The 12,739-nt window shown below is 37.4% G+C and overlaps 1 protein-coding gene, 1 non-coding gene and 1 pseudogene across 26 annotated transcripts in view; 1 reads left to right on the top strand and 2 right to left on the bottom strand.

The window, feature by feature from the left end:
- Positions 1–12,739, top strand: part of ATE1 (arginyltransferase 1) — a 248,009-nt gene that overhangs the window by 227,432 nt on the left and 7,838 nt on the right. The gene's annotated exons all lie outside the window — the stretch shown is intronic.
- LOC143654381 (dnaJ homolog subfamily B member 6 pseudogene) lies at positions 8,218–8,938 on the bottom strand (annotated as a pseudogene).
- On the bottom strand, positions 12,508–12,614 carry LOC143654720 (U6 spliceosomal RNA). The gene has a single exon (XR_013161912.1). It is a non-coding gene; the product is annotated as a U6 spliceosomal RNA (small nuclear RNA).

Here is a 12,739-nt window from a genome sequence, read left to right as displayed (position 1 = left end):
GGTTAGCACTTTTTCCTAATTGTGGGATGTTAAAAAGTGAATATCTGGTTGATACCTACTTTATATTATACATTTTGATTACTTTAATCCCAAACAATTTTAGGCTTCAACAGCATTTTGGAATGAAGAATTATTGGAGTTAATTCATTTCTGTGCCATAATAGTAACTAAAAATGCTATAAATCATTTTTCAAGTTTGAAACTTAATTTTATATATATGCTAGCCAGCAGATGTCATTGGCATCTCAAGTCAATTTGGGATTTAATCGTTGAAGTTTGTATATTGAGGTATTTCCCAAAAAATTGATAGGTATGTAATTATAGAGTTTTCCTCCTTATCTCAATAAATAGAGATGAAGAATATATCTTGAAAAATGAAACAATCCAAATTCCTACCCTTTAGGAGGAGTACAATTAAAATTATTGAGATAAAGTCTATGTAATGATGTATTTTCCTAATCTTACTGCTTTTATTTTTATACATTATATAGAAAATAGTAAAAATTAGAGGGAACCATTTCATTGTACATTAAATAAGATAATGGCATTTCAAAGCTTAAATTTTTATTTGCTGAGGTGTTCTGTTTAATGTAATCTTAAAATATGCCTGTCCTTAAATATTCTGGGATAAAAGTTTAAACTATTAAACATATTCTAGGTGGTTAAATAAGATATACTTTAAAATTTCAAATTAAAAAATTCAAAGTTTTAGATTTGCCTCTCTCTCTTGCTGTTCTCACTCATCTCAAATGTACCTTTTTTCTGTCAGGAGCATTTATAGCCAAATGGTAGAGATAGTTATCTGTGTTTGCAATGTGTGTGCATTAGAATGTCCACAGTGGCACAGCAGGAGCCAAGTTGCTACCTTTTCCGTCTTTTGTAACTTGACCTGGTAAGGAATAATAGTAATCACAAGGTTTTAAAGTACCTGGACTTTCTGTTTCGGTTAGACTCGCATTTTGGAATTGGTGTGTATAGGACAGAGGATCTAACCATGAAAACAAAATCCACTTCAAACATTTACGGCAGAGAAGTTGTTGCACAGGGGATATATGATAACAAGCAAAGGAGTTGCTCAAAGTCAAGCAGGGAGCAGAGAGATGACCCAGATATCAGCGCCAGCAGGAAGCCACAGCATCTGAGGACTGAAGACACTAAGGAAGGAGGCTTGTCGTCAGATGTCAAGGGGCTAAGGCTACTCAGTCAGAGCTGGAACCTTGACAGCTTCAAGACTAGCTGGAGCTGCTGCCAAAAAGCAGAACTAAGGAAGAGAGAGGAAAGGTTTGAAGGAGAAATGCCCTGGCTTATCTCTCTCCCAGCTTAGTCTCTTGCAGTTCGCTGAATCGATTGGAGGCCAGTCTGGAAAGGCCAGACCACAAGAGTCAGCCCTCTATGGTCCTGAGCAGAGCAGAAGGGAGAGGGTGGAATTGAGAGCAGACAGGCCCGGAATGGCACAATCAACAGGACTGATACAATCCCTTCTCTTATCCCAGTTTATACCCTCATTTGATGATTTCGAATATGTCTCTGGAGAAAGTAAAAGTCTAACCTAAAACTGCCCTGGCATCCAGTTTTGTGACTGCAAAAGCACTCTGGCTGGCATCCTTAGTGTTCCTTTCTCATCATTTCTCCATGAATGTGCCTTCTTAGGCAGGGTACTTAGTGAAACAAATGTTCTTTCCTGAGGTACATACCTTCTTTTTGGTTAATGTTCTAGTTTACTAGCTGCCAGAATGCAATATACCAAAAATGGAACAGTTTTTAAAAGGAAGTTGCAAGTTTATAGTTCTAAGGCTGTGAAAATGTCCCAATTAGAGCAAGTCTATAAAAATGTCCAAATTAAGGCAGCAGCAAGAGGTTACTTTCACTCAAGAACGGCCTATGAAGTTCAGGGTTTCTCTCTCAACTCGGAAGGCACATGTCAAACATGGCAGTGTCTGAAAGCTTTTTCTCTCTAGGCTGCCCTGGGGACGTATTCCTTCTTCATCTCCAAAGGTCTCTGGTGGCATGGGCTCTCTGCTTTGTGGCACTCTCATTGTTCTAAAAAGGGGACTCTCCAAAATCCTTCCTCTTTTAAAGGATTCCAGTAAACTAATCAAGACCCAGGTGGAATGGATGGGGTCACATCTCCCTCCATTCAAAATTGGGCAAGTCACATCTCCATGGAGATAATCTAATAAAGCTTCCAACATGCAGCACTGAATAGGGTTTAAGAGAAAGGGTTCCTCCCACAAGATTGGATTAGGATTAAGATACGGCTTTTCTGGGGTACACAAATCCTTTCAAACCAGCACAGTTAATAATACACAATTACCTTGTATCCCATTTTAAATTTCTGGACAAGCACAAAATGTAATCAATTTTGGAATGCCCTTATTCCCTTTCTCTTAAAACTATTGAAATCGACTAGCCTATAAGATGAGCCCATAAAAATAGGATCTCCCTTTCTCTTTTTAGATATTAGAGGAACTGTGTTACTTATATCTCTTCTGAAACTGAGCTTGGATGATGTATCTTGATTAATTAATATCCAATAAAGAAAATTATGTCAGTTGAGAAAGGATGAGTTTTTAATATGTGTTGCTTTCATTATCATAAGATAATAAGGATATAGTCAAACTTGGATATTCAAAGCATAGAGCCTGGTATGATACGACGGGTATCCAGTGAAATGTCTAATTAAATTATATAGTGACCTATGAAAAGTTCATCTTTAACTTTGAGAACTATTTATAGATATTTATAGCCTAAAGAACCTGCGAAATCTCCTAAAACACCCCTGTTCATTTATGGAAAAGGAAAATGGTGTTTCCATTTTATCATTTCTGGACAATCATTTGTAAAAGAATAAAATGACTAAATTAACCTAATAACTTTTTTTATTATAAAAGCCTTATGCTCATTATAGGAAATCCAAATTTGATGTATGTTTGTGTATTCTGCAGTCTCCTGTAATACAACCTCCAGATATTGATTCTTTCTTCATTCAGCATATATTTATGGAGCACTGCTGTCACCTGTGCACTCGGGAAATATTAGTGGGCCAAGCAGTCAAAATCTTCGTTCTCATAGCACTTTCCTTCTAATGGAGAGGGACCCTGAGTCTCTATCTCAGGTGGTAAGTGCTGTGAAAAAAGATAAAGGAGAGTAAGGGAGAAGGGAAGGCCTCTGAGGAGGTGATATTTAAAGTGATCTGTGGCTCTCTGGGAGTGGGGGTTGAGTTGGTAGTTGTAGACAAAGAGAACAGTTACAAATAAGTGCTATTAACAGGTTGGTGTGTATTTCTCTAGATTTTTTCCCAAGAATGTATTAGGCTTTTAATTTGCAAGAATAATTGTTTATAATGTACCTAACTTTTTTTTTTCATTTAATGTTCTACCTTGCTTTTTCTTTTAAATAACTATTTATTGTATTTCCAGTTTCAGTTTTTCAGGATTACAAAGAATATTGTGGTAAGAATACTTATACATACTTAGAAACACTTGTGTGCACATTTTCTAGGACAGTGGTTCTCATCCCACTTTAAAAAGCTTAGGGAAAATACTGATGCCCGGGTTCCATTGAGACCAGTTTTTAAATGAGGATCTCTGAGGGTGGAATGCAGGCATCAGTATTTTTAAAAGCTCCTTGGATGATTCCAATGTGTAGTCAGGGTTGAGAATCACAGCTATAGGATGAGTCTTAAAATGCACTTGCTGAGTCAATAATAAAAAATTTTGTACATTTTAGTAGAAACTGTCACATTATTCTCTATCTTAGTTAGGATTAGGGACAGCTGCCAATAATAGAAACCTATTAAACAAGAGTTTATTTCTTTTCTATGTAAAAGTCTATATGTAGATTATTCAGGGCTGGTATGGCAGTTTTGTGCTGGGATGTCCACAGTTTACTGAGTTCTAACTTTCATTTTTGCTGAGGCTAAGGTAAGCTCTTAACCTCATACTCCACGGTAGAGGTTAGGGGTCAAGCCATATCATCCCTGTTCAGGCAGCAGATTGAAGGAAAGGTTGAAAATGAAAGAGGCAGAGATCACAGGCCATATCTCTCTCTCAGCCAACATGACAACCAAACTCACTGCCCTCCCCCTCTCTACATGAGACATGACTTCCAAGGGTGTAAACCTCCCTGGCAACATGGGACAGAAATCCTAGAATGAACTGGGACTCAGCATCAAGGGATTGAGAGAACCTTCTTGACCAAAAGAGGGAAGAGGGAAGAAATGAGACAAAATAAAAGTGTCAGTAGTTGAGAGATTTCAAACAATGTCTAGAGGTTATCCTGGAGGTTATTCTTACGCATTTTATAGATATCCCTTTTTAGTTTAAGAAAGGCTAGAGGGAAGTGCCTGAAACTGTAGAGCTGTATTCCAGTAGCCATGTTTCTTGAAGATGATGGTTTCTTGTGTTTGATCTCCTTTTATCCACAGTATGGACAGATGAGTAAAAAATATGGATTAAAAATAAATAAATAATAGGGGAAACAGATGTTAAAATAAAGTGAGTAGATTTGGGAAAAAAAAAAAAACACTGACCAGCTGTCCTTTCAAAAATTCCTGGAAATTACCACTAAAAACTTCCACTCATATCCCATTGGGCACATGGCCATAGCCAGCTGCATAGAAGGCTGGGAAGTATACTTTTTCTGGGTGACCTGTTGTACCCTGCTGAAAGGCTGGGCTTTTATAAGGAAGAAGAGGAGAACCGAAAGTGGTAGCCACTAGCAGTCTGCCACATCCTCCTTACAGGCTGTGAAAATCTGGCCTCCCCCTAGAAAACCTGACTGTCCAAGGCCCAGACCTGGCAAACAATGCCATCAGTCCTCTTCATCTCTCCCAATCTAAGAAACCAAGTGTATCTTGTTATTGTAATGTACATTTCTGTCATGATTAGTGACATTTGGTACGTTTGATATGTTTGATGTGTTCTTGACTGTAAGCACTTTTCCACGTCTTTTGCCCATTTTTCTCTAGCATAAGATTTTTGTTTTCCTTGTTTATTTGTAGGAGCTCTTAGTACACTATAAACTTTGTCATTTATGTTGCAAATTTATTTTCCTAATTTGTTTTTATTTTTGGTGTTTGTTTTTTTCTTACACTTGAGTTCTGAATTTTTATACAATCAGATTTGTCAGTCATTTCCTTTATGGGTTTCTGGCTGGCTTTTGTATCATGCTCAGAAAGATTCTACTCCCAGTATATAAACATTTACTATTTCCTTCTAGTACTTATTTAAGTCTCTCTGGAATATTTATATTTTCTAAATAGCTAAGTGGTTGCCACTAGTCACTGAATGAGAAATCTTTTCTTTTCACTGATTTGAAATGCCACTTTTATTATATACTAAATTCAAATATGTATTTTGAATTTGTTTTGTGCTCACTTTTCTGTTATCTTGATATCTTTCTCTTCCTTTGTCTTACATCAGTCAACATTGTTAGAAGTTTATTTAAAATAAGAAAGACTTAGCCAATTCATAGACATCCAGACAAACTCAGGCTTATTTTTCTGGTTCTTAAAGTCTTTAACTTGCAAACAGAAACTGAGGAGTTGCCTGTTGTGTTCTAAAGCTGGCACAAGGTACCCATAAGCTTGACATAGTAAACACTCAATAAATACTTTCAAGTGAATGAAAAGGGCAAGACCTTAAGGAAAATTATAAATTTGTCAGTATATCTTAATTATACATATGCACCCATGCACACACATACATGCACAGCATTCCTCTGTGTGCTCACTGCCTCTCTCCACTCTCTCCTGGGCAGGCATGCTTTCCTCTTGGATGCCGTTCTCTGTCATTTGCACGTGCTCTCTCCCATCAAAGCCTGCTCCTGTGACTAGAGTTGAAACTCACCTTTAGTTATGACATGCTGTCAGGTATTCACAGGAGCTCTTTCACCACTGGCCATGCTTTAGCACTCTCCAACTACCAGATCTTGGCTGTGCCACCAGTGCCAGAGGGTGGATGCTGACATTCAGGAATTGTACCTAGAGTTGCTGAAGCTATGAGGTCTGGGCAGGGGTCATACATTCGAGGTGTCTGCTTAGCAGACTCTACTTAACACCCTGGAATTTTCCTGATGGCTTTATTTTCTTAATTGTAACATTGTTCATTTTAAAGTGATATGCATACATTCAAGAAGTTTAAAGGACAAAGCCATTGATATTCCCTCTCTGCCTTCTTGAAGAGTGCGGTGAGGGCAGAGGCTTGGAAGGATGGCCAATGCCATATGTGTACTTGAAGCCCTTAAATAGACAGGGCTTCAGTTCACATAAGGTCTGTTCTTGGTGCATCATTTACCCTATTAAGCTGGGAAGTCACACATAAACTAATAGTAATTGATTATCATTCAAAGACATGTATGAGTAGTAGAAAAAGTTAATCCAGAAAAGTAGAATGGATTCACTTTGTAGTTTTCTGCAAATTCAAATGTTTTCAAAATAGAAAACCACAAAAAGAGGTCTCCTCCAGAGGGAAAGCTTTTGTTCCCAGTAGAATCTCCAGAGCTTTTGAAAGTGCCTGGGACCCTTAGCTCATAATGAAAGTTGGTTGAATGAATAAAGAAAAAATACTGTTTGTGGTACCTTTCAAAATAATAATCTTACAGCATAATAAATATAATTACAATAGAATATGCATAGGAAACAAGCCTAGAGACAAATGCTCCAAGTAAGCTCAGTAGTCACTTTGGGCACTGTAATTATTGGACGTTACACTAACCATCATACATCTGTTGGACTGACATGCCATGGGGGTAAGGACATCAGTTAGGAAAAAATCCTCAAAAGATTCCATGGTAGGAGAGTGGAGGGTGGGGATAATGCACAAAAAGTTGAATTTGCTTGTTAATGAGTAGTATAGCAAATGCACACCCACTGATTAACTTTTACAGTTAGTTTTGAAATACTTTATGTTGGGAGCAGGGAGATAGAGAGACAGTTTAGCTCCCTCCTGGTTATGTTGGCTTTAAACAAATATTAAAATAATTGGACACACTATAAACAACCACTGGGGAAATAATACAAGGCAGTGGGGGTAAGATGGGAGATTGCTTTAAGACTTGCTATTAATGATAAAATTGTTGTCACTGTTGATAATGAGTACCCTGATAATTACAATTTGACTGTACTTTTGAACTATTTGGAATTGTAGATTGGAATATATTGTGCATTAAAAGTGGAAAATCATTCTGTATTAATACATCATGCTAACCTGTTCTTGGTAATGGTGAGAACTCCCTGGACAGTTTTCACATGCACTAAGAACAAATGTATAAAAATCCATCGACTGAGTTATACATAGTTATATGCCCTATTTTAGTATAGTGATGCTTTTAGACTCCCAACCTCACAGTCAGAGCTCAGACTTTCTTCCCACAGCTAGGAGCTAAACTTCTGAGTCAGCAGAATGCTACATCACCAGAATTGGAGTTTCAGAAAACCTATTGGCAAGTTAGATATAAAATCAAACTTAGGAAAGAGGCTGGAAAGTTGTAAATTTCTTCAGGAACAGAAAAATAATAAAAGTACAAATGGGCAGGTTTTTTTTTCATGAAAGAATGCACCATACACATTAGCATTTGTTTTCTTTTCTTTTTAATGACAAAGACCCAGTTAGCCAGCTTTACTTTTTATAAACCTAAGCTTAACATTACATTTTTAAACAATTCTCAGGACTTACTAAGTTGTCAGCATTTATGCATGACTAGAAAACCTTCTTAATTTATATTAAGCCAGAAGTGTATCACCATTAATATATTAATATCTTTCACAACTAAATACTGAAAAATATATATTATTTTTGTAGACTATTCATCCTGACAATGTTCACTTCACAGCAGACAAACTGCTTGGCTCACATTTCAAACGAAATAGAAAGAGCAAGATCTGTGCTGGTATTAGTGTACAATTTTGTCCTAGCACTAGTAAAGACTCATGGTTCACCTTGGATTAAGTTTAATAAAGAAGCTAAGTGCATACAGAAGTTCATAACAATTTTTGAAGACAACAAAAAGAAAAAATGGTCCTATTAACATGGTCCCAACAATAAACTCAAAATTCTATGACAGATAGGTGCTTCTATGAGTTGTTTATAAATACTTGAGATTAGGTACAATGTACTGAAAGAGGAGTTTGTTTGAAATCTTCAAATAAATGTTCCTGTTAATCCTCAAATTGTGGTTGTTCCTGTTTTAACATTTCTGTTAAATGCATGCATTGAATTACTTGTTATCCAAGCGTAGTGACTGCTCCTTACCATTTATTGTTAAGGACTTTAACTAGCCATCTCCTTCAACTTCTACTCTTTCTTGACCATTCTCAGTAACCCTCTTTGTAGTGATTTTTCTGCCATTAACTATTTTAGTAAACGTTGATATAGATTTGAAATTGCCCATCCTACTACCACCAAAGGATGTTGAAGAAAATGAAGTCAGGCCCCCCCTGCCCCAGTGAACCAAATGAAGTAAATCCTGTATCAAAAGAAGGAAATGCATCTCCAAAAGATGGAAATCCACTGAAGGCAGAGAAAAAGAAATCTCGTGCCCCTGTTTCTGGCCCTGCAGAGGCTTCTTTGATTTCAAAAAAAACTCCTCAAACAGGTCTTCGAAGAAGTCAAATAAAAACAGGTCACTTCCACCAAAGACTTCCCTGAAGACATCATCTGGATTACGTAATGTAAAGCCAAACTCAAATGGACTGTCAAAATGACTTCCACCTCCAACACCATTTAATCCTTTGCCATATTTCTCATAGATGTCCCATCTTTTAGGATCTGATAACACCTCATATGCCTCAGCTACTTGTTTGAATTTTCTCTCTGCTTCTCTTTTATTCTCAGGATTTTTATCAGAGTGCCACTTGAATGCCAATTTACAATATGCCTTTTTAATATCCTCAAGTAAGGCATGTCTGCACACCTAGAACTTCATAGTCATCCACCATGTTTTAATAGAGTGTTGGAACGGGTCCCAGGGAGGTTGGCAGGAAGGAAGAGAGGCTGGACATGGTGGTGGTCTCCTTTCAGCTCTGTCATGACCAGTGCTTGTGAAGGCGGTATCAGTGATTCCTTTGATGGGCAGTTTTTTCTTGCGTACAATTCTTTGTCTCTATCTGATCCTTCACCTGTCATAGTGGAGGGCATTTGCTGCCTTTCAAAGTTGTTATTTATGTGCTCAAGCTGTTCTTCAGTGCATACCCTCATTTGAACATTCTAACCATAGAGGCTACCTTAATATGTAATTTTTATATTTCAGATAAAATCTTTTTAAATTAGGAAAATAAAAGGTATGTAACATGTGACCTTTTTCATCAATTTATTTTTTTAACTTATTTTGAAATACTTTCAAACTTATAGGGCAGTTACAAAAATAATATAAACTCTATACAGAAAACTCCAACATACCCCTTTACCCCTACCCCCTCCATACCCAGATCACCAATTTTAACATTTTGCCACAATTACCTTATCATTCTGTCCATCTATCTGTCTGTCTGTCAGTCCATTTTCTGAACACTTGAGCATAGGTTGTATACATCATGCTCCTTGAACACTTAATGCTGCCATGTATATTTCCTAAGAACAAGGATACTCACTTATGTTGCCATTTTAAGTGTGGTTACCATGTTCAAGAAATTTAACATAGATATAAAGCTTACAGTCATATATTTCATATATACCAACAATGTCCCTTTGAGTCTTTTCTTCTCCCTTGTTAGATTCCCATCTAGGATCATGTATTGCATTTAATCATGTATCACATCATTGTCTTGAGTTGCTCTTTCTTTTTTTATTTTTTTAATTGTGGGAATGTATATACAGCAATTTCATTTGCTTTGATACCAACTTACTTTCAATTTTATAAATGAACTACATTCCTTTAACCCTCTGCCCCCCACCTTTCTGTAGTTCTTGTCACAGATTTCATGTTTATACATTTTGCGTCCAAAACCACTGATTTATCATTACATTTTATGCATTTGCTTTTTAGATCCTGTAAAAAGTAAACAGTGGAGTTACAAACCAAAAGTATAGTAGGACTGGCATTCATACTTGCCAATGTTGTTACCCTAACCGAAGATCTTCAGTTCTTCATGTGGCTTTAATCTAGTGTCGGTTGTCCTTCCTTTCAACCTGTAGGGCTAGTCTAGTGGGGACAAACTCCCTCGCCTTTTGTTTACCTGGGAACATCTTAATCATTCCCTCGTTTTTTGAAAAAACTTTTTGTTGTGAAATATAACATATATACAAAGATAAGAAAGAAAAAGCAATAAATTTCAAAGTATACTTCAAGAAGTAGTTACAGAATAGATTTCAGAGCTTGTTATGAGTTACCATTCCACTGTTTCAGATTTTTCCTTCTAGCTGCTCCAAAATACTGGACGCTAGAAGAAATATCAATATAGTGATTCAGCTGTCATACTCATTTGTTAAATCCTGTTTTCTCTGTTATAACTCCTCCTCTTCCTTTGATCGTCTCCCAGTCAATAGGGATCTTTAGGCAATGCCTGTTCTGACTTTTTCGTGTTGAGAAGGAATGTCGACACTATAAGATTGAGGGGTTGTAACTAGTTGATAATCTTGGAAAGGTTGGTCCCTCTGGGTTTCAGGATTTATCTGGCCTAGGGACCCTCTGGAAATGACAGGTTCCAGAAAAGCAAACTTAGTGCTTGAAATTTTTATAGAGTCTCGGTTCAAGCAGGAGTAATGTTGGTTGGAGTTTAGCAAGCCATGGCAATTAGCACTATATAACTGAAGATTGCATAAGAGTAGTTTTCAGAATAGCCTCTTGACTCTATTTGATCTCCCTTAGCTGCTAATGCCTTATTTTATTATACTTCTTTTTCCCCTTTTGGTCAGGAAGGCATTGTCAAGCCCACAGTGCCAGGGCCAGACTCATCCCTGGGAGTCGCGTCCCACGCTGGCAGGGAAACTTTCACCCCTGAATGTCATGTACCACATGGGGGGAGGGTAGTTATTTTCCTTGCAGAATTAGGCTTAGAGAAAGAAAGGCCACATCTGAGCAACAAAAGAAGTTTTCTGGAAGCAGCTGTTAGGCATAATTATAGGTAGTCTTAGCTTCTCCACTACGGAAATAAGTTTCCTAAGGCTAAGTCTCAAAAATAAGGGCTTGGCTTATATATGTAGCAGAGAAGTTTAGCCTGCCTAGAGGTACACCTAAGTATTACTTTCAGAGGACCTCTTTTATTCCTCAAATGTTACCTCTCTCTCTCTCTAAGTCCAATACTGCAAGTGAAATCATTGCCCTACCTCCTACATGGGACATGTTATTCAGGGGTGAAAGTCTTCCTGGTGACATGGGAGAGGACTCCCAAGGATGCACCTGGCCCTGGAACCATGGAATCGACAATGCTATCCTGATCGAAAGGGGGAAAAGAAGTGTAACATATAAGGTATCAGTGGCTGAGAGAGTTCAAATGGAGTCAAGAGGCTGCTCTGGAGGTCACTCTTATTATGCAGGCTTCACTTAGACATTGCAACCTATCATAGCTTGCCAAACCCTAGCCAAAACCATTCCTGCCAATCCTAAAAAACATCTAGGGCATTATATCAGATTCTACAAAGATTCCATGCACTAGGATAACTTTCCAGAAACCTACAACCTCCAGATGGGTTCCTGGAACAGCTAAGTCCTGAAATGCAGAGGGATCTGCCAGCCTCTCCAGAATATCAACTAGTTTACCTACCCCCTGCCCTGTATTACTGACAGCCCCTTCCAATATGAAAAAGTTAGGATGAGCATAGCCCAAATACCCCTAAAGAGTGGGAGAAAGATCAAAAGTGATGGTGGAGCTATTCAGAGAAGGTAGGATTTAACAAATGAGTATGACTGCTGATACATTATATTGATATTTCTTTTAGTCTCTAGCATCTTAGAGCAGCTAGAAATAAAAACCTAAAGTTGTGGAATTGTAACCCATATCAAATTCTGAAATATGTTCCACAACTAATTGTTGCACTGTGCTTTGAAATTTATTGCTTTTTTTGTATATATGTTATTTTTCACACACACAAAAGAAGAAAATAAAAAAATTGCTCTGAAATTTTCTCTCTTCTTAAAAGAAAGTTGTAGTCCACATGTCTGGGTGGCTTTTATAATAGTTATGTGTTGCATATTATGAGATTTAAATGTATTATCAGAAATGTCAGCAATAGCATTTACTCCTCAGCCAACAAGAAAGTAAAAACATGAACACACACACACACACACATACACACAATCAATCAATCAGTAAATTAATTTTTAAAAAAGGGCTTGGCCTATTTTCTTTGGAGTCCCAATGGTTGAGAGGGTACCCAGGTTTCCCAGATGGAGAAATTTAATAGTTCCTTTTTTTTTTTTTCTTTCAGACCCTCAAGGGACTCTCCCAATACTTTTTTTTTTTTTTAACATGGGCAGGCACCGGGAATCGAACCTGGGTCCTCAGGCATGGCAGGCAAGCACTTTTACCTGCTGAGCCACCGTGGCCCACTTTTTTTTTTTTTTTTTTTTTTAAATATAGAATGCTTCATGAATTTGCGTGTCATCCTTGCACAGGGGCCATGCTAATCTTCTCTGTATCGTTCCAATTTTAGTATATGTGCTGCCGAAGCAAGCACTCTCCCAATATTTTTTAATTATCAACCTATCATAGTCTGAGATGTATCTGGGTATTGCATCAAGCTATGCAAAATTACAAGGCTTTGTACCTGTTCAGGACTCCAGGAGTTTGGATTTTTAAATG

Source organism: Tamandua tetradactyla, chromosome 13 (assembly GCF_023851605.1).
Source record: "Tamandua tetradactyla isolate mTamTet1 chromosome 13, mTamTet1.pri, whole genome shotgun sequence".
In the NCBI taxonomy this organism is placed as follows: domain Eukaryota; kingdom Metazoa; phylum Chordata; class Mammalia; order Pilosa; family Myrmecophagidae; genus Tamandua; species Tamandua tetradactyla.
This window is presented reverse-complemented; position numbering and strand designations above follow the sequence as displayed.